Source organism: Dreissena polymorpha, chromosome 1 (assembly GCF_020536995.1).
Source record: "Dreissena polymorpha isolate Duluth1 chromosome 1, UMN_Dpol_1.0, whole genome shotgun sequence".
Classification (NCBI taxonomy): domain Eukaryota; kingdom Metazoa; phylum Mollusca; class Bivalvia; order Myida; family Dreissenidae; genus Dreissena; species Dreissena polymorpha.
Genome location: NC_068355.1, coordinates 196,256,893 through 196,281,533, shown reverse-complemented (window position 1 = coordinate 196,281,533; position 24,641 = coordinate 196,256,893).

The window sequence follows — 24,641 nt, the reverse complement described above, 5'->3', positions numbered from 1 at the left end:
TTAATGTATTTATAATGTTCAATCCATCAACACAAAACTTTGATCCATCACTGTCGTCATCGGAAACATCGGACTTCATCATGTTGGGCCATACCCACCAACAAAAACATAGCAACTTTTGCCACTACCACCACCACCGTCGCAACTAAAGCCACCATCGCCACTACTTCCGCCACAACCACTACCAACGCTAAGACTACCGCCATCGCAACCACCGCAAACACCGCCACGATCAAAACAACCGCCACCATGCCAACACCACACCATCCGTCGACATTATTGCCAGTACATTGTATTTTTCACCACAACCACCGCCTTTGCCGTCATCTCCAATGCCAAAGCCACCACTAACACGATACAATTATCATCATATATTTATTTGTTTAGACTCTTAATACATGTATTACACACATTCGGATGGTCGAAGCAGCTCATATTATGGATTTAGTAAGGTATTAAATCCTTATTTCAAATCCAGCCGAGAATAATAGAAACAGTAACATGAACTAATAATACGTGTGTAGGTATTTTGTAGAAATCATAATTTACATATTCCTGACTACAAAAAATGGGAATTGTGAACATGGATATGCATTTTCTTATTGAGCGTGACCATTTCATTTTTCGGTTTTAATTAGAAATGATCTATTTGTTCCGTATAGCATATCTGAAAAAAAACTCCGATAAATAATGACTAAATAGCAGTTGAAATATATTTAATAGATTAATAAATGGGTACATTGATCAGTATTCACCCGCGAGTTGAAACTGGATTTATTCTGATTAAAATAACTGGAATGTGTTAAAATAAAGACTCTGTTATCAATGCTACAGACGGTTTTTATAGATATCTGGAACAGTTAGGGAAATGTAAAGTTATTATTTAAGTTCAAACATGCCTTGTTTTATATTGCATTTGATTAAAAAAATCGAAACCGAGTCTTGTTCCACATGCCATCCCGAAATAAGAATGTATATTTTAATTTAAGCAATTTGTGTAAAAATGTGTTAGAATATATCAATATATCTAGAAATCATGACTACATGTTAATTTATATCACAAAAATTAAATAAAACAAATACAGATCCCATGTTCAGCAACTTTTGGAAAAGAAATTGAATGACACGAAAACAGAACGAATTGGAAATATTTAGGATATTAATGTTGACACCCTAGCTTTATGTTAAATTATTTTCATTAATTGGTAAATGTTAATGTATAAGTTATTAAGGAAAAACCAGTCCCTTATTTTATTTCATGACATGATTTTTTAGTTATATAATACAGTTTGAATAATCATTACTAATGAATGATTATTGTTAAAAGAATATGACAGTTCTGTAAACGGTTTGAATAAGGAAATCAGATATATTTTGATATAAGGTATATTTTAATTGCTGTAATTCAGTCGTAAAAAAGAACATTGGGTGTAAATAAACCATATTTAGTAGTCACGTGTTAAAACAATGTTTGTATAATTTAGTCACATATAAACTATTGTTCATAGCTGTGTGATAAGCTTTGTATAATGCAGTTATTTAAAACGGACATATCAGTTCGCTATTCGGTCTGAAAAAGGAATACGCTAATTTTTCCTTAACACAAAATTTGCTATCAATAAATGAAACCACGAATGCAATTAATGTATAATAATAAATATGTTGACATAATAACCACACGTTAACTATTGTTATGTTTTTTTGGGTATGGTATATATTTAGTTGTTCGTAAATTAGGTAAATCTCCTTTCGAAATCCGGTGAACATATTGATACAAAAACCGGTTTCATTTTTCGTATAACGTTAAAATAAGCTACTGGATACCTAAGGAGTTATAAGAATTCCAAAAGCGGTAAAGACTCAATGACTGAGCATTCCGGAAACCTAAACGCTCAATCAACATAACAGTATAATCATATAATTATAAATATTGTTCATCTTTATTAAAGTGTGCGAAATAAATTGATCCGAAAATGCCACATATCTTTAAAAACATATCGCAAAATTTGTTGCTCATGATATAAGGATTAATTTCGCATGTTTATGGTATTTGCCATAAAATTACGAAGCAATTGATGTCTCGTTGACTGACTTCCGAAATCTGCACTTAAAAACAAATTAGTACCCAAATACATATAAATAATAATTCAGTGTGTAAAGCTTCGTTTTAAAACAAGAATTGCTTTTTAGATTCGTTCTTATGTGTGTGTTAAAATTATTTGTGTACAGATTTCCGAATATTTTTGAACGTCGTGACGTCACACGATTGTGTAGGTCTGTGTTCGATACTTGTTAAACACCATACCTATTGTTTATTTGCGTTTGTTTGTGTGTTGTTTTTTTTTTTTTCATTACAAAAATGGTATGCGATATAAATATACTGGCCTAAACGTATAATTAATACACTTGTATGTGTAAATCGTTACATTGCTTTATGGCTGCACAACATAACATTTGAACATTGATTTTAAAATATTTGAAATATAGAAACAATGTGTACAATCAAATTTATTAAATCAAGGTGACTGCAAAAGAAAAACTAATGCTATAATTGCACGTGCATATATTAGTAAACGAAATAGAGTTGGGCAAGTTACGCGCTTAAGAAATATATCTTTCTAAAGAAGTTTCTGTTATGAGTATGGACGATGGACATTAATATAAGACACAATAAAAAAGTTCAGACAATATTGAAAGGCCGAATATATCGAATACTAAACGTTGAGGTGCGCATAATTGTAGGGACTACTTCATTACAGAGTGTAAGGTAAGGCTAACCTTTTAACCGTTTTAACAAACAATCATTTGCATTTACCTTAACCTTGCGCTTACCCAATATTTCATTATTATTATGGAACTTTTTGTAGTAATAAAACTAAAAAAATACTATTCAGATACTATTTCTGGATGTGTGTTATCATAATATTTTCAGTATTGTAACGAAAACTGATCTTAATGAAATCACTATTTAGAACGTAATAGGGCAGCGTATTTTATAGTTAACATTGAATTATGGAACGTTCGATAAGGCGTGATGTGGGATGCAATATGTCATCCTGATACATCCATTAAGAAAGAAACAGTAACACACCAAATTCACATATCCTGCGAATATGTTCATAATATCGCAGTGGTTGGTATAAGAAATGTTTCATTGCAAACGCCGATTTGTTATTATAATATAAATCAGAAGATTACAGGAAAGGTCATAAGGGTCTAGATATATATTAAACATAATTGCTAAAAGCGGACGAAGCGAGACTTCAGCTTCAGTTTTAGGTAAGTAGGACGCTTATATGAAACTGTCATGACAGTGACTATACTGGATCTAGAAGGAACGCAGGTTAATAAATGCGTTTGTTTTGTATTTGTTGATTAAAAATATATGTTTTTTAAATATCGGCATAGTGTCGGTTGCACATCTTAAATAGATATATATAGTATATATCGGGCCGATATGTAGCCGTGTTGCAAATCCGATGTCGAACCGATATAAAACCTGATATTGGCCCGGCATTGGAAATGATATCGGGCCAACATAGGACCGGTATGAAATGTTTGCTGGGTGTCTAAGCTTCATCACATACCTGCAGGAATGTGTGCCAAATATGTCAGAAATAAGTGTGCCAATTCAAAAATAGTTGGAAAATGACACAGACTGGCAGTTGAAAACCTGTTTTAATTTTTTAGAATCCAAGTTAGGGTCAAACGTTGAGCTTAGATGCTAGATCATTTGGACTTGCAGAAGTATTTTTGCAAAACGAAAAATAGACTGCATATGTATCCCGCGCATTGAATCCAACACAGTAGAGATCATTTCAAATTGAAAAAGCACTCTTGCAATTGTGTTTGTTGAAAAAAGTATATCATTAGTTGTATGGACACGAGTTTACAATAGAGACAAATCACAAGCCGCTTAATCGATAGTGGATTTCTCTTGCAATTACACAAACATGACTTCAAATTGAACTATACATCTGGTAAAACAATGTTTGTGTCAAGAAATAAATTACATGATACTCAGGACAAAGTACCAGAAATTGATATCAATCAATTACAATTGAGTGCTCATTTACCTTTGTCTGAGGTGAAATATAGGGCGTTTAAACAAAGTATATGAAGAAGATGAGGACATGCATGTATAAAACCCTTGTTTGAGAAAGGATAGCCAGAAAAAAAGTATCAGACTTCATTTAAAGCTCAGACACAATCTCACATGAATATGTGATACAATAATATACAAATCGTTAAAGGTAATAATCCCGAAACATTGTTCATCGAACATATCAAAGTATAGTAGCATGAACAAACGAGCATGCGAATGTATGTTCTGGTACGGATTGATGAGAGACGTAGAGGATAAGTAGAGAAATATACAATGTATTCAATGAATCATAAAGAGCCAATAATGCCAGTGAAATGCCAGTGATAGGTCGTCATCAAAGATCAGTGCAGATTTGTTTAAATACCAATGTAGATATTATTTGTTGACTGGACTAGTTATCAAAATGACCAGAAGTTGAAAAGCTTGATTGTTTATTAAGTTAAGAAAATATTGTCGCGTATCTGAAAAAAAAGCTAATTCCGCGATTTTGCTACATTGATCAACGTGTTACTGATAATTGACCGCAGTTCGCTTGTAATGAATTTAAGAAATTTACCACAGAGTACCATTTCAAACACACAATATCGAGACCGCGTTATGGTAAAAGTACGGACAAACTGAAATATAAGTTCAAACAAATAAGCAATTGCTTAAGAAAAGTGAAGATCCCAACAAGGCGTTACTTGACTACAGGTATAACCCATTGGGAGGTATAAATAAGTCACCAGCTCAGCTGCATGTAGGTCGTAAGTTCAGTGAATAATGAACAATCAACACATTCCTTTTTCATTTAAAAATTAAAAAAAAAATAACTTACACATGTATATATATATATATGTATGTATGTATGTATTACACCTCAGAGATATTGGTCCTTCTATATCTATATGACCGGTTTCATTCTGTAAACTGCGATATAGAAACTTATAGAGTATATGGACTTGTCACTATTTTTTGTATATGGACCGTTCGGGGTTACACACTATTAAAGGTGCACTGTGTTGAAGTGTTTTATTGAACAGCATTGACGCTATGTAAGCTTTAACAAGAGTAGAAAAAAATCTTAATTTAGAATAAACGACATGCTTACCTCAATGCCAACGTTAATCCAATGTTTATAACAATAAATTCGAAACGATATTCACTTCCATTTACTATTCTTCCGTTCCTTTATCGATCTTTTTAAATCACTCTATTTTATTGTATTCCTATCGAAGCTTACATTATGTATGCTAAACACACAATCCGAAATACGTTTTGCACTCGTTCGATGCCTTAAACAAATAACTAACTTAAAAAAGAACACGTCCAAAATTTCCTTAACATGGAATGTTTTATCAGAGAAACTACGTCACACGATATGCGTCATCGTTTGAGCATTCAATTGCATGAAACATAAAAGTACGGAAAGCCGGTACAACACTGAACAATGATACAGGGAACACTCTTTGGTGTAATATAAGAAATAGTAAACTCCACTGCGGTCCCAATGGCATTATACTGACCAGCCAGGCAGCCAAAAACTGTATATGGGCCTCAGCCTACGTAAATATATGTATATATATATATATATATATATATATATATATATATATATATATATATATATATATATATATATATATATATATATATTTCTGTTGATCAAAACATGTGTTGCTATGTAAGTTTAATAATTTAGGTTTCCATAAAAAAAGAATGTGTTATTTAGTTGGTTTTCGATTTCCTATTTGATTTTCCTCTCAAGAAACTTTTGTAAAGAAAGTCTTAGACAGATTCACCAAATACAAACTATTTCTCATTGAAGAGTGGTAGTTGCGCATGTATATTGTTTTTCAATTTCGAAAAGGACGAATATATAATGATATGAGTGTTAAAAAAGAGAGCAAGTAGATCATTGACAACGTGGGAATGATGTATTTCAAAAAGCTCAAAAGACAAGTTTCAACGGCACGTGACTTTATCATTTATTGGTATCTTGGTATTAAAAAAACTCGGGACATCTTGCCTAACATCTATTCTACAAAAAACGGTATAATAATGTTTAATATTTTCATAACTAATGACTACGCGACGCATAAAAATGATTTGTTAATATAAATTCGCCTGGTAGATAAAAATGCACACTAAAATATACTTACGTTAATGTGTAAAATACACGGGACAATGACACATGAGAGCTGAATGCAATGTAGAGGCACAAACACGTTTCAGTATGGTGGCATTTCATGTACTCAACAAGAACGTGTATGTCCGTTATATATATATATATATATATATATATATATATATATATATATATATATATATATATAAATATAAATAAATATATATATATTATATATATATATATATATATATATATATATATATATATATATATCTATATATATATATATATTTATAAATATATATACAAATATATATATATATCTCACTCTTTATCTAGAAATTGATGAGGTTTATGTACGCTTAATAATTTAGCTTTCCCTCAAATTAAGAATGTGTTATTTAGTTGGCTTTCGATTTCCTATTCGAAGAGAAATGGACCGATGCACCGAAAACATAGTATTTGTCGTTGAAGAGTGGTAGTGGCGTATGTATATCGTATATCAATTCGAAAGGATTAATATATTATGATATGGTTGCTAGAAAGAGAGCAAGGATATCATTGACAACGTGCGCATGCCGTTTTTCAAAAAGATCAACTGTCAACTTTAAACGGCAAGTGACTGTATCATAAATAGGTGTCTTGGTACTTAACCAACTCGAGAAATCGTGCCCTATATATATATTCTACAACAAACGGTATAATTACGTTGAATATTATCATAACTAATGACCACATGACGCATACACATGCTAAATAGTAATCCGCCTGGTGTACACAATCGTACACTTAAATAAACGTTTGTTGATGTGTAAATACACAGGACAATGAAACATGAGGACTGAACGTTATTAAGTTATTGACCGCAATATTATATAAACTGTTTGGTTGTGAAGAATTTAGAGGCACATGAAAGTTTCAGTATTGTAGTTATGCATGTACTCTACTAGAACGTGTAAGTTCGTTGTCCAGATAAACCTTTCTTTGGGACGTTTGCCACTTCAAACATGCGCACTTTAGGATAGAAAAAAAATGATTGATTTGTCACGTACACGTAATTAAACACATTTGATTGATGTGCACTTCATTCACCATTAAACTAAGAAATAATGAACTGGTTCAAAACGTATCAGGAAAACATTGTATAACTATAGCAGTGCTTAACCATGTAACACAATGTACCACATAACTTTCTATAAATATCTCTATTAATGTATCAAATAGCAATATAATCAGTATAATTGTTCTAAAATATTTCTGCTTCAAGGTATTGTTGCGCCCGAACAAAACAAAATTTATTAGTACCGGATTCAAATCGAATAAGGAACTGATATTTCCAATTGATAAATATGTGTAGATACGAAAATGTACCACATGACAATGGACATCCTTTTGCATGTTAGTACGCAATAAATATATAGATAATATTATATGAGTTGTATATAAAGAATAAGTTTACCATTAGAGGCTTAGAACCGATGTAGCGCGAGGCTTTCCGAGAGCTATCATGGTTTAATTCGAGCATGATAACTTGATCTTTATCCAAAACTCACATATTATTATATTAATCCTATTATTTCCTCCTTTTTCCCATTAATTATTATCCCATATCAAATATATATTTTTGACGATTTTGTTTTTCCTTAGTTGACAAAGTCGGATTCTCCAATTTTTGGAAAAATTCCAAATCTGATCTGAAAAAAGTGATAGTTTAAAGCCCAAGTTTTTATGATCGTTTTTATACAATCGATTTTCATCTGGTAATAGGATAAATTCAAATATATGTCTACATATACATTTATTCAGTTTCTTTTTTGCAGCAAAAAAAACTGTTCAAATGTTTCCCTTAATGTTCGTATTCCTTATTAAAGACCTATATAAATATGATGTTCTAATTCAAACAATGTTGAACATAAATAAAATGTACACGATAACTTTGAAAATAAATGTCGTTATAATAATAAAGTGTTTATTCTAACAAGTGTACTTTTTTATTTATCAAGTATAATTAGATGTTTGTTTTCGCCCCTAAATAATGAACAAGGACCTTACCCTTATTTTTCATTCAAGCCGTATAAGAATATGAAATTTCTTAACTTGACTATACATTTTCTACGATCATATCACGAATCTTTTTACTACACAGCGAAAATAATGTTTAAACAGCTATTTTGTTAAGCCCGCATTCAACAAAATATTTATTATTACTTAACCCGCATCCAAAAAATCTGTATTATTTCTAACTAGTTCAAATAGTAAATGCTAATCATATAAAAACTTTGTAACGAAACCACATGAATCTTAAATATGTAGTTATTCATTGTATTCATGGCATGTGTGAAATGGGGGCTTCAGGCGTGATAAACACAACGCTGGGTATGGTTCATATTAAGTTGTTCGTGAAGTTAGTAAATCTCCGTTCACAATTCGGTAGAAATACTGATAAAGAAACTGGTTTCATTTGTCGTATTACTTTGCAAAACACTACTCGATACGTAAGGAGTTTGCCGCTAAATATGACGTATATTTAATGACGCCTCTAATACTTATTGATACTTAAAACACATAGCACAAACGTCCGCTCCTCTCTTAGGTACCGATGACTGTGAAATAGTTAATTGAATATGGACAACGTTGATTTGCATTCAAAAAGCGGTAGAGACTCAATGACTGAGCGAGCCGGAAACTCAAAAGCTAAATTTTCAAATGTCCATAGTCATTAAATTATAAACATTGTAAATATTTATTAAAGTGTGAGAAATAAATTGATGTAAAAAATCAATATATGTTTTTAACATATCGCAAACATAATCCAATAAGTTATAAACTGTCAAATTACACACACTATTTATTGAAAGCTATACCTGAAGCTTTCGTCCGTGAACTACGGACTTCATTAGCAGCATAATATCCAAGGCTCTATCTACTGGGACACGGGTTATACCATGCTTCAAGACTCTAACACATATAAGACAATCAAACGAGAACCCACTAATAACTTTAAGAACAAAATATCAGACTAATTGAAGGAAATGCAATATGATAATGCCATTGATTGGAAGTTGCATAAACAGCTGGACCCGACGACTGATTCACTACCGAAATTATATGGATTTCCAAATATGGTCGGGAAAACAGAACACTTTGTGAAGAACTCCAAACATTTCCAAACAGTCATCAAAAACAAACAGGTGGAAGAGGACGAAGTTTTGATATCATATGACGTAAATGCACTTTTCACCAGTGTCCCAGTAGATAGAACATTTGATATTATCCATAATAAACTACTGTGGATCTGGAGCTGAACACTAGAACTATTATGTCTCCAAATCAGGTCACGAAGAAACAAGGTATGTGCCTTAATTGCACATATATTGTGTTTGATGGTAATTTCTACTAACAGATAGATGGCGCCGCAATGGGATCTCCGGTTTTCGCCGATAGTGTGCAACTTATACATGTAGCATTTCGAGGAACAGGCTATCCGCACATCCCCACACCCACCAGGCTGGTGGTTCCGCTACGTTGATGACACTCATACAAAACAGAAGGTCGAACATGTCGAGGAGTTCACAGAGAACATCCACTCCAATAACACCGACATTAAGTTCACGAAGGAAAAAGAAAATAACGGTTCACTAGCTTTCCTTCATACCAATACAATCAGAAAACCGGATGGCAGCTTAAAAATCAATATCAACAGAAAACCGATACATACAGACCAATATCTTGATTTCAACTCCAACCATCAGAATGAACACAAACTGTCAGTATTAAAAACTCTTTAAGGCAGAGCTAAATCAATAATAACAGAAGAACATGAAGAAATGAAGCATGCCAGACAGGCTTTATAGCAGCGTCACTATCCGGAATGGGCACTGAATAAAGTAAGGGAACAGACCAGCACACCAAAGTCCGGTACGGAGAGCAAGAGAGTACCAGGGCAAGCCAAGTCTATGGGCAACGTTGTCCTTCCATATGTTCAAGGTACCTCTGAACAGTTGAAGCGGTCCTTCAGTAAACACAACATCAGCGTATCATTTAAGCCACATTAAACTCTGAGATAATTGCTAGTTCACCCTAAGGACAAACCAGAGAAGAAAGACACCTGCAGACTTATCTACCATATCAAATGTGATGGCCAAAGGGCCAGTGTTCAAGGACTATATTGGTGAAACTGAAAGAAATTAAAAGCACGAATCATGGAACACAGAAGACCGAGTTCAACATCATCTGAGGTCTCAAGGCACATACATGATTGTAAACCGGGCCACGCGATCACAATGGAGAATGTTAGGATTCTGGACCGTGAGCCATCTTGCTTCGAGAGAGGGGTCTTGGAGGCTTTTTACATCCGTGCACTAAGACTGGCGCTAAACAAGTACGGGATCCGCTACCAACTCTCGCACACCTGGGACCATACGTAAACATCGCTCACAAGGACACTTAGCGGTGTTAACGTTTCCCAACAGTAAATATTCATTCTGCTGATGAAGTCCGTAATAAACGGACGAAAGCTTCACGTATAGCTTTCAATAATTAGTGTGTGTACTTTGACAGTTTAAAACGTATTGGATTATCATGGAAACCACAGTCAAACTTTCAACAGAAACTATCGCAAACTGTGTTGCTCAGGACATACGGATACATTTCACATGTTTATGGTAGGAACCATGACATAACGAAGCAATTGTTATCTCGTTGATATACTGCCAAACTCGACACTCTTTTTTAAAATAATAACGTATACCCAATAAATATATAAAATATACTATATACTTATATGTATAAATCGTAAGATTGCGTTATGGCTGCACAGCATTACATTTGACCATTGCTTTTAATGTTTTAAAATATTGAATTTTACTCAATGTATATAATCATATTTATTTAATTATTATTAAAGTTGATTGCATAAGAACAACTAATGATATTATCGCACGTGCATATATATTAGTAAACGTAGTAAAGTTGGACAATTTACACGCTAAAGAAATATATCTTTCTAAAAACGTTTGTTTTATGGCCGATGCAGATAAATATACGACAAAATACACAAGTTAAAAACATATTGAAAGGTCGAATATACCAAATACTAAAAAACAGAGGTCCAAATAAATAAATTAAACCAGTTTAACGAACAAACCTTTGCATTTACCGTAACCTTTACCGTACCCTTGCGCTTACCAAAGCTTTCATCATTGTTATTGTGCTTTGTGTTATGCATGCTCTTACTCGAATAATACTTACTACTCTTCACATAATATTTCTGGATTTTTATATTTGCAGTATTTTAACAAAAGCTAATATTAATGAAATCACCATTTAGAACGTTATAGGACAGCTTCTTTTAGAGTGAAAGGTATATTTATGGATCGTGTGATAAATCGTGCTGTGTGATGTTATATGACATCCTGATAAATCCATTAAAACGGCAACAGTTAAACACAACTATCACATATGGTTATCTGTTCATACTATCGTGGCGGTTTGCATAATGCATGTACCATTGCAAACGCCGTTGGGGTATTTACGCCGTAGACGACACGACCAACCTAAAGTGATGTCAGAATACAGGCCTCAGATGCTATGGTTAAAACATTTATTTCGTCGTGAAAAACAGAAATAAGTTTTAAGGACGAATATCGACGTTTAAAAAAATATTGCTTGGTCGCATTTACGAATCCAGTGTAGTGTGATGCGGATAAAAATGACAAACTAATGTATGGCATTATAATATAAATCAGAAAATTAAACGAAGGGCCAGAGGGGACGAGTTATCTATCAAACATGGATGCTGACAGCGGGCAAAGCAAAGTCATTAGCTACGATTATGGGTTAATATGACGCTTATGTGAAACCGAAATAAAACAAAGTGTTTGCTAAGTATAGATTCAAATGCAAAGTGCAGTTAAAAGTGAATATGCAGAATAATTCATCACTGATCTGACAATATAATAAAATACTGTGGCAGTATAAACGCAAAATAAGAAGCCCAAAGCCATTTAAGTATTTTTAAACCACTGACGGTGCTAAACCAAAGCATTATGGGAAGAATTCCAAGCATAATGTTTGTAAGAGGTGTGGGCATGAACATGACGGACAGAAATATCAAGCATTTGGTAAAACGTGCATGAAGTTTCGCGAAAAGGCGTAAAAGCACGGGTAAAGCCAACGATAAGACAGTTCATGACCTAGAGGATGATGACTATGTATTTGATGCTTTATGCGTTGGAGCTGTTGATAGTCTAAATAATCAAAAGCCAGATTTAATTTCCGAGTAACTTTCAATAAATGGAAGTAACATTCAGTTTCAATTTGACACGGGTGATTAGTGTAATGAACAGTCAAAACGAGACCTTAAAAAGCTGTCAAGTATACACGCATAAAAGAAAACTAACTGATTTGCGTTAATTTTCCGGATTCATAATTTGGCCGTTAGATATAGCACTTGCCCTTAACGCGTTAGGGCAAAATACACTGCGTTCAATGTTATATGGTCAAAACCAGATCACAGTCGGTGACTAGTTGTTAGACGTTGGAAAAGATAGGATTGATTAAGGGCATAAACTCTATGGAAAGATGGATGTTTTTGAAGGCTTAGGTTGTTTACCAGGCTAATTTCACATAAAAATAGATATACAAGTAAAATACGTTGTTTAGCCAGTGCCTAAGGTGCCAATTTCCATGAAACAAAGTCAAAGATGAGCTTCAAAGAATGGGGTCTCTAGGCGTTATAACACGACAAATTGCACCAAGTGTGTGAAAACGTTCGCAGTGCCCCAGATAAGCTGCGTATCTGCGTCTTTCACTCTATTAAAATATTTGAAAACGCAAAGAAATACAACATCATGCGTATTGAAAACGCAACCAATTTGACATTTACGCAAATTCTGCAAATTTAATTCGTACGACAAAATCGCTTCGATCGAAAATGCTTTGCTCATTTTAGGTATTTCCTCTTTGGAATTATTATTGTAACGCGGCGACAGTTTTATTGAGCAAGCGCCTGGATGACGGAGCAGGAAAACAGTCAAAGTTATTCAAACGCTCTGCGGACCAGATTTCATAGTTAAAGAAAGCGTCTGACCAAATTATTAACGATGACATACATGCGTTTTCAATCTGACTTCATCCGTCAATCATTGTGCATGTATTTGTAAAGCGTCTGTACTTTCAGTTTCTATAACGATCCGAAATAAATATGTCTAAAAGAGGTCGAAAACGTCCGCGATTGTTGCGCCAAAATATCAGTATATATGTTTGACAGTTATAAAGATGTCAGTTAACATAATTTTTAGTTTTTTATTATGGACAGTTTTCAGGATTAAAGAAGTTATGAAACATCAGTTTATTAAAGTTAATTAAAATAGTTTACAATTTTATTGAATCAATACAAGTGTGCAGCTTCAACAGAAGTAAAGCAGCAATGATTTTAAGGTATACCTTTTTATAACTCATGTCACCCAATTTCAAGAATGAAATCACTCTATTTCTCAAAATCAATGGGTGAAAACCCTATTTCCCAAATAAGTATCTGGGGCACTGCGTTCGTGAGAGTGACATAAATCTCTATTAATGTAAGAATTTGCATCGACCAGGGGCATCTGAATGAAGCAATATTAAGAGAACATTATCCGACAAAAACAGTGTAGGATATAGTTTCACAGATGCCTTACACGAAGGTATTTAGCACTCTAGATGCAACAAATAGGTTATCGACTAAATATAAACTAGATAAAGAAAATTCAAAACTTACAACGTTTCAAACACCATTTGGATTATACACATTCTTTAAAGCTCCGTTTTGAATTAAGACTATTCCGGAAATGTATCAGCGTGTCATGACAGTGATGACACTGGATCAAAAACATTAAAAAAATTATAAAGCGAGGTTTAGACAGGATGACTGTTTTTATGTAAATGCCAGTTCAGAATGAAGAGGTCCATTATGTTGGTCATACAATCAGCGAACAGGGACTTGAGGTACACCCTGAACTGTTCAGAACTGCTCAAAACATTGATATATCTCAACATAAGAAAGAAGTTCATACATGTCTAAGCTTCATTCACCTGTAGAAATTTTTGCCAAATATGTCAGAGATAAGTGCGCCAGTTCGAAAATTGTTGGAAAAGGACATGGACTGGCAGTGGGAATCCACAAGAAGAAAGCTTTGAAAAAATAAGAAAAATTACATCGACAACACATGTTTTAGTGTTTTAGAATCAATTTATGGCCTAACGTTGAACATAGATTCAAGCTCATTTGGACTTGCAACAGTCTTTTTGCAAAACGAAAAATGAACTGCATATGCATCCAGCGCATTGAATCCAACAGAGTAGAGATCAATTCAAAGGGACTCTTGCAATTGTGTTTGGTTGAATAAATTATACCATTAGTTGTATTGACGCGAGTTTACAGTATATACGGATCACACGCCTCTGGAAGGTATTTTCCGTTAATCCATAGTGGAGACCCCATTGCGAATTGCATGATTTCGCTTGCAATTACATAAGTATGACTTCAAGGTAAAATATAAATCTGGTAAATTTATGTTTGTGTCAAGAATTAAATTACCAGATACTGAGGACAAAAAACCTGATATTGAAGAAGATGAGGACATGCGATGTAGCAAACCTTTGATTGAGAAAGGATGGTCAGAACAGAAGTACAGGACACCATTCAACGCTCAGACACAATCCTGCATGAATATGTTGATGGAAATGTATACAAAGCGTTTCAGGTTATACATGACTAGCCCTGTACATAACTGAGATGATATTTGTTAATACATATATTCACATTTGCATAACAGTATTTAAGGGACGCCTTTTTGTTAGGCATCTGGCTTATCAGACTTTGTCTTGAGCTTAGTTCAGCATGATTGGATATTTAGCGCGAGTAATCAGCTAATAGTCTGATCAATACTACTCACCCAAATGTCCGTGTCGGTGTTTTTGTAATGATGGGGTTAACCCATTTAAGCCTAGTGGACTTTCCCATCCTGCTAAATTGGATCAATTAATTTCCAAAATTAGGGATGTCTAGTATATTAATATCTATATTTAGAATATTTCTTAAAGAAATTATTTTAAGCAAACAGTGCTGACCCTGATGACACGCCGCATCATGCGGCGTCTTATCTGGGTCTACGCTGTTTGCCAATGCCTTTTTTCTAGGCGCTAGGCATACGTGGGTTAAGGTAAATGCTCAGCATCTCCATATCGCTGAATCTACTGCAGGTAAAAAACTTAATTTGCACACATGTTTGGAGTCATTGTATTAAGTCACTAAGTAAGTTTGAATTAAGTAGTCGAGCATAATGATAAAGCTCTGTAACTACTAAGGTCTTTTTTGTTTTTTATCGCCACATTTGTACATAACTGTTATAATGCCTTTTAAGATCATCTGGACAATGTTCGTGTATTGCCATTGCGTTGAGGGGTTGTTATGACCTTAAACAATAAGTACCGACGGTTATAACATTGGGTCAACAATTTATACATAATACTGGGGCCAAAGCCCCAACTTTACATTGGGTCTGACCCAGTAAGATGATGTTGTGAGGTTTAACCTCTTCTGCAAAGATCTACTGATATATATGAAAGTATACATGTTCTATCAAAGCAAAAGTAAGTCAGTTGAAATCCTGTAATTCATCCCAGCACCAGTATGTCTGGTCCCAATATGTGGGTATTAGACTACAGGCCCGATAGGTGGACAAGTTTAAGAATATATATATATATATATATATATATATATATATATATATATATATATATATTATATATATATAATATATATATATATATATATATATATATATATATATATATATATATATATATATATATATATTTAATGATATAGTTTGTGTATAAATAAAATAGAGTGATTTTATAAAATCGGAAGCGTGTTTTCCTTCGAGTTTACACCTTAAGACTAAAACAAGTACACCATGTAATCAAAGTTATAATATAAACTGTTTGGACGTTGATGTTGGCAATTTAATTAAGTTCCAATTGAACTTCCCCCTTTTCCAAGTTTGAAATACAATATTCTATAATGCACTCCACTTTGACGAAAAGCTATTGACTTATTTTGGCGATAATTTTTACTTTTTATTAGAAGCAAAGGAAAAGTCTTCAAATGTCATATTTCATTAGAATTATATGAAAATATTACATGCTTTGCGTTCATTTTCTTCACACAGCATTTAACCGTTGGATAATATAACACTACCATTAACGCTAAAAGCCAATTCGTTAAATTGCATATGGTCAAAATCAGATCACAGTCGTTGTAAAGTGGTGAGACATCGGAAGATTTATAAAGAGGTTAAACTCAATATAACAAAACATGGATGCATAAAAGGTTTATGTTGTTTACCCGGCTCATATAACATAATACTAGACCCAAACGTAAAGCCTTTTGTTCAGCCTGTGCCTAAAGTACCAAGTTCAATGAAACAAAAAGTCAAAGATAAGCTTCAGAGAATGGAGTCACTAGGCGTTATAATTCGACACATTAAACCACTTGAATGCGTGAAAGCGTTCGTAACAGTGACAGAAATCCCTGAGGATGTAAGAATATGCATCGACGCGCGACTTCTGAATGAAGCAATATTACGATAATATTATCCGATGAAAACAGTGCAGGATATAGTTTCAGAGATGCCTAACGCACTCTATATGTAGGAAACTCCGTTTGGAATTAAGTCCATTCAGGAAATGTATCAGTGTTTCATGACAGTGATGATACAGGATCTAGGAGGAACGCAGGTGATAGTACTTGACATCATATTCTTTGGAAAAAACATCCAAGAACATGTACAAAAGACTGAAGCGAGTATTAGACAAAATGCAGCAAAACAACTTAAAACTGATTTTAAGAAAATGCTAGTCCCGGAATAAAGAAGTCCATTATGTGGGTCATAAAATCAGCCAAAATGGACTTGAGGCAGACCATGAAAAGGTCAGAACTGATCAATCCATGGTTAGACTTTGTAATAATAAAGAAGCACCCGCATGCCTAAGCTTCATCACATACCTGCAGAAATGTTTGCCAAATATGTCAGAGATAAGTGCGCCAATTCGAAAATTATTGGAAAAGGACATGCAGACTGACAGTGGGAAACCACAAAAAGAAAGCGTTAGAAAAATAAGAAAATGACATCGACAACACATGTTTTAGTTTTTAAGAATCCAAGTTAGAGTATAACGTTGAACGTAGATTCTAGTTCATTTGGACTTGCAGCAGTCTTTCAGCAAAACGAAAAAATAACTGCATATTCATCCCGCGCATTGAACACAGTAAAGATCATTTCAAATTGAGAAAGGGACTATTGCAAGTGTGTGGTTGAAAAAAATATACCATGAGTTGTATGGAAGCGAGTTTACAGTAGAGGCGGATCACAAATCTATTAAGAGTATTTTTAAGGTGAAATCTAAATCTGGTAAAACTATGTTTGTGTCCAAAAATAAATTACCAGATACTCAGGACAAAATACTGGAGATTAATATCAATCAAATACAGTTGAGTGCTAATTTACCTATGTCTGAGTTGAAATATAGGGTGTTGAAATAAAGCTTCTGAAGAAGATGAGGACAGGCGATGTATCAAACCCTTGATTGAGAAAGGATGACCAGAAAAAAAGTACCTGACTCCATTAACAGCTAAAACACAACATCACGAATATGTTGACGGAATTGTAAACAAAGCGTCATAGGTTATAATCCCAAAACGGCTACAACGTGAAATGTTGCACATTGTGCATCGAACACATCAATGTTTGGTAGTATGACACAAGAGAGCATGCGAATTAATGTTCTGGTTCTTATTGATGAGAGACGTAGAGGAGAAAGTAGAGAAAACTAAAATTTGCGCACTAAACACTCGTAAAATGAACCATAAAGAGCCGTTGTTGCCCAGTGGATGTCTGATAGGCCGTCATCAAAGATTGGTGAAGATGGTTTTGAATAACAAGGCAGACATTATTCGTTGACTGGACTTTTTTTCAAAATGACCAGAAGTTGAAAAGCTCGATTGGTTACGTTCAAGAAATGTTATCGCGTATCTGAAAAAAAACAATTAAGAGATTTGGCTACATGGACGAACGTGTTACGGATAATTACCGCAATTTTCTTGTAGTCAATTTAACGAATTTGGCGAAGATTGACAAACAAACAACATCGAGAACGCGTTATATACAAAGAATGGGACAAACTGAAAGATATGTTCAAACAATCACGCACATGTTTAAGAAAAGTGAAGATACCAACAAGACATATATTGTGCGATAGACTTTACACTTTGATGTCCAAAGAAAAAGTGAACATGTGTATTAAAGGTTGAAAAACTGAACATTCAATTAGAAAGTTTATTATTGAATTACTATGCAATATATGTTTTAGTAAGGACAGCCTTATGGCTGAGTACTATGCTTTCAAAAACATTGAAAACATTCTTTACTTTCTTGTATCTCAGAAAAAGGGGAATTTTTCATATGTTATATTGCAATGTTTATGTTTACCAGTCTTTAACGTGTTTTACAAGATTTAAGTTACTTGGTTACTCTTTTTAATAAAGATATTAATGGTTCAACATATCTTTATTAAATACGTTACAGACCATTATTAAAGTCATTTAAAATTATTTGGTTTGTATAGCACTGTAGTTTGGCAGAACGTTCGTATTTTAAAATGTATCGTAATCATAATATTCATCATGTAACACAACAACAACTATATCATCATCACCATCGTCATCATCTATGTTTTTTACGCAGCATCACACTATCACATTTTACGAGAACATGATTATTTTTAACACTACTAGCATTAAACTAAGCTACACTTTATAAACTATACATTCAAGTACTATATCAATAACTACACAAGTAAAATACTAGGACGGTTACTAATCTAGCTAAAGTCCTTCTGCTATTAACCGAACAGTATATTGCAAAACTGCTAACAGTTTATTCAGATTAACCTTTACACTTCGTTTAAGTTAATTGCGGCGCAAGTGTAAAATAAAAAAACATACTTAAAGGCTTAAGAGCTCAGAGTATGTGAACAAATTATTCAAACTATCAAGGTTCACAGGTTCACTTTCCCATAATAAGCTTCACGACCCTTAAGTATAGGATTGTTAACTGTTTTAAAAGGCGGGTTACTTTACCATCATGTATATTCCCCATTTGCAAGGGGAAAAATAATATCGTGAAATATGTAATTTCAATAGTTATAACAAAAAATAAAAAACAACTATTTAGCAATAATAGGTATTATATGTATAATATGTATACAACTTAATTAATTTAATCGCTGCATGTATGCAATAAAATAAAACTGTTCCTCATTAGAATGTTTTACCCATTTAAAAAATACATTTTTATTAATATATTTCAAACGATAATTGACGCAGGTGTATCGCTACTGCTTAAAATAACTAAATAATAACACGAATTCTTAAATCAAGTAAACATATATCGAGATTTGATCCATACATACAGTGGTTAAATATACCATAGGGCAATAATAAAATCACAATGAACCAAAAAATCCAATGATTAAACGTGACAATCTAATGGCTAATGGCAACGCTATTTGTTTGTATACAAAATACATAATGAAACAGTATAGTTATTTTAACGCGATGATACTGAGTTATTGATCACAAAAAGCATATATCCAATAATTGTTTCGTATATAGGTATATTAAAATGATAAAGAGTACTTAATTTTGCAAAATTTCGGTTAAGCAAAGTTTTTCCGGTGACCGGTTTTAAAATGAAATTGTATTCAAAATATTTAAATAACACCTAAATATTTCTTTAAAACTGTATTTTTTATTTGAGAACGATCTAAATTGATGCATCAATCTGAAGCAACTAGAAAAACAAGTACGAAATTATAATTTCACATACATTATATGTACTGCGTTTAATTCTGAAAACAACTTACAGTGTATCTAGGTTCGTCAATCCTCGAAATGCATCCGCAGAAATGGATGCGATCAAGTTGACGGATAAATCCCTGGAATAAAAACAAAGTTAACTGAAGAAATCAAATAATAATATTCTAATGCGAAACAAATAATCATATATTTCAAATAAGCTAAGAAATGGTTAATGTGCATCTGCTTATGCCTCTAAGCAGGAAAGACTATATTCAAGATACACGTTCCAACATCAAACAGCACACTTAAACAAATGACATCCATAAGACAACGGCACACATCAGAGACAGTTCTTCCGTACAATACACCCCGATAAATCATCATCATCATTATCATCATCATCATCTGAGCAATATACGAAGCACCATCCTATCAAACTTGACGAAAACATGATTTGTTCGCTTACAAATCACATTTAACTAAGCACCAATTTATAAAATTAACAATAAATATTAGTACTGTATCAACGACAACACAATTGCGTTAAACGCTACAACAACTAAATAGCTGCCCTTAAACTACTACTCACCTAACAGTACATATGCAAACCGTTTTCAATAAATTCAGATTTAACCTTAAGTTTTTTCTTATTTTATTTATTGAAAAGTAGCGCTATTTAGTTTGAATAGAGCTTGCTGTTTATTACTTAAATTATTAATGGCAAAAATAATACTACAAATAGTGCTTTAAACTAATAAAACACATAAGCGAAGATAATAAGTTATTGATCACAAAAAGCATATATGATGATGATGATGATGATGATGATGATGATGATGATGATGATGATGATGATGATGATGGTGATGATGATGATGATAATGATGATGATGATGATGATGATGATGATGATGATGATGATGATGATGATGATGATGATGATGTTGATGATGATGATGATGATGATGATGATGATGATGATGATGATGATGATGATGATGATGATGATGATGATGATGATGATGATGATGATGATGATGATGATGATGATGATGATGATGATGATGATGATGATGATGATGATGATGATGATGATGATGATGATGATGATGATGATGATGATGATGATGATGATGATGATGATGATGATGAGGAGGAGGAGGAGGATGATGATGATGAGGATGATGATGATGAGGATGATGATGATGATGATGATGATTTTGATGATGACAGACAGACAGACAGACAGAAAGTTAGACGGATAGACAGCCATTTAGTCAGACAGACAGACAAACATAAATACTTATAACACACACAACAGCTGATACAATGTTCCGGTACTTACAACACGGTAGCGTTCGGTAGGGAAAGTGGTATGGTCAACAGCTCTTTTCCATTGCATCCTACGACATTTCCGTAGCAATTACACGTCGCTGGACACTGGCCCCTCGAGATACCCGTGCACAGCGCAAGAATCACCGCCAACACGACCGCTTTGCACGTGGACATTGTAGTATGTGGTGTTTTCTATAAACAATCAGCAACCGATTGTATAAACAATTACACCAGCGGTTAACCACATACCGGCGGTTAAATGTCAGTAACTTGTTGGTTACTGGTCGGTAAGCGTTTGTATAAAATTGGGTAAGTTATACCGATCGGTAAAAACCCAGTTAAAACATACCCTGCGTCTATAGGTGGGTAAGTTCAAGTAACAGAGAGGTAACTTACACAAAATGGCCGAGTCGCGCGACATTATAAAAGCTAACCATCGAAGACCTTGACACTTTCGACCAGTTAACAGACAATTGAAGCGACTGACACTTTATTTGACTTAATTTACAGAACAATACGTTTTCCGACTTTGGACGATCAATTTAAGGACGAAAAGAACGTGTTTGCTTCTATAGGTGGGTAAGTTCAAGTAACAGAGAGGTAACTTACATAAAATGGCCGAGTCGCGCGACATTATAAAAGCTAACCATCGACGACCTTGACAATTTCGACCAGTAAACAGACCATTGAAGCGACTGACAGTTTATTTGACTTATTTTACAGGACAATGCGTGATCTGACTTTGGACGACCAATTTTAGGACGCACAGAACGTGTTTTTTATATTCTATTATGGGTATGCCGTGTGTGATCCGATTCATCAATGGCGCCCATGTTAAAATCATTTCTCCGAGAACAGGGAACGACAAAAGTACAAACAAAAACTAAAGCACGAGCGAACCTACCTTTAATCATCCTTTTAATCCATAAAAAATCCATTAAACTCAATAATTGACGATTTTGCATATAGGGTCTTTAATATTTATTTAAGCATAGTTAAATAAAGACCCTTAGGAAACCTATCACTAAATATATATTCAAATGAATTTATGAACTCGATAAACTTTCTACTTCGTCAAACGCTACGTCATGCACTCTACAGTACTTCTGTTCAAATGAACCGGATCGGTTTATCAAATAATAGCCGTAAATAGGTAAACTCGGATGCATTTGCAGATTTCTGCAAGAAACATATGTTTAAACTTGCACATGTTTAATTTGTCTATGGCAATTGCTCTAATTGTACAAGAACATATTTTAATATATAGCCTAAATACACAAAGAATGGAAAACATTCCATTACACAACAGATAAATGAGTGGATAATACACCCGTGTACAAAATGGGACATTCCGAATTCCAGTATGGTGCTATTTTAATCATCTTATACTTTACACATCTCTAAAAAAATGGCTACGAACAATTTGGGGTACGGAAAAAAAATGGGGGTACGGGGAAGTAGTACTCGTGGGGAACATGACCCAAAATCGCACACTCTCGGCCATTTCCGTAAAAAACATCAGATAAGTACTTAGAAGGCAATAATATGAATACACATTTTGAAAGCGGTATTGCGGTCCTACCTACGCGCGTAAAAATGTAAGCGGAATATGTTAACAAAGCGGTAAAGTGTCAGGAATGTTTGAGTTCACGAAGAAAGTGTATTGTAGAAATGTACAGAACATATATTAATTAAGCAACGGCGGTATTTTTCTCAGCCACATAATTGATAATAATTTGATATCACAAAATGAAAGTGAAAGTAGAATTGTCAAAAATGACAACCTGCCAATGTGTTGTTTTTTGCTGGCACGAGAGGGTGATTACACTCAATGTGTTCACATTTTTGCCATAGGCTTTGTCAATGACCTTTATAGTATGGGTTGCTTTGTTATTATTTATTGCTATCATGTAACTGAATGTTACGATATACAAAGCATAATTAATGATATAAATATACTGATTGAGTGTATAATAATATGATAACTTTATAGCCAGGCCAATTCAGGACTTAAAATACATTTGTTGTCCTGATTTCATGAAGACTTGAGATATTGATGCACATAAAGTATCACGATATGGGGTGATCCACAAATAAAAAGTATTCTTGATCTTTGTTGTGCAGGCTCTTTTTCCATGACTGTGAAAGTAAAATTTCCATGTTAAAAAATGTCAAATTTTTCTGAAGTATTTCATTCAACAGTTGATGAACTGTTTTGCATATAATTTGCCATTTTGATAGGTGTTTGTTAGGTGATCAACAGGAGATGAACAGGGTGCCAGAAAAAAGGGTTATATATTTGAGATATGGTCAGGGCTTCATAAAGAAGCGATTCAATGGTATACATTTTATATCTGGCCAGTGTTCAAGAGAACATGGGTATACATTTCAGAGCATTTTGCCATTAAAACTTGTTTAAATACCCCTTGACTTAGGCTCTTAATTCATCTAGCATGAACATGTGTACTATATATTTTTAGCACTTATAATATTTAATGTACAAATTAATCTACCAATGTGTACAGATACTACTTAATATGTATTTGACTGTATTGCATGTAGGCACTAGCTAAAATATCCAATAGAATAAGATCAAGGGGTGAAATATACATTGCCTGAAGCTCTGATCCTAGAGCTAGGTTTATATATGTTTTAACACACTGATTAAAGAAGTTAAACAATACATTGATAATGCATAGGGAAAATAATCCCCTCCAAAAACACTTGATGCATAATTATGTATAATAATAATGTATAATATTTTTGGGATCTGGATCTGGATCTGGATAGGTACACGGCCAGGACCTTTATGTATGCGCGCTGCGGGGGAGGAGATGGGAGTTACTTATATTTTGTATTTAATTTAATTCACTGAAAATTCATCACTGAAGTTACAGTATGATCTCATTTGATATAGAGGTACATGATTGTATCAAAGCAACATATATTCAATAATTATCAGTTTAATTAAGGTCATGATTTAGTATCGTTTAACTGATTTCAGTCAAGTTTATCATTGATATACATTAATTGTGTAAATATTATCAATGTAGTATTCTAGATGCAAATATATTTGAAATAATACAGATTGATATACTGTATTTAATGTAAATACACATCCAAGCAGTCCATCAAACCATTGCAACCGAGCCTTCTGGTGTGCCAACGCACCAGCAGAAAAGTCAAAT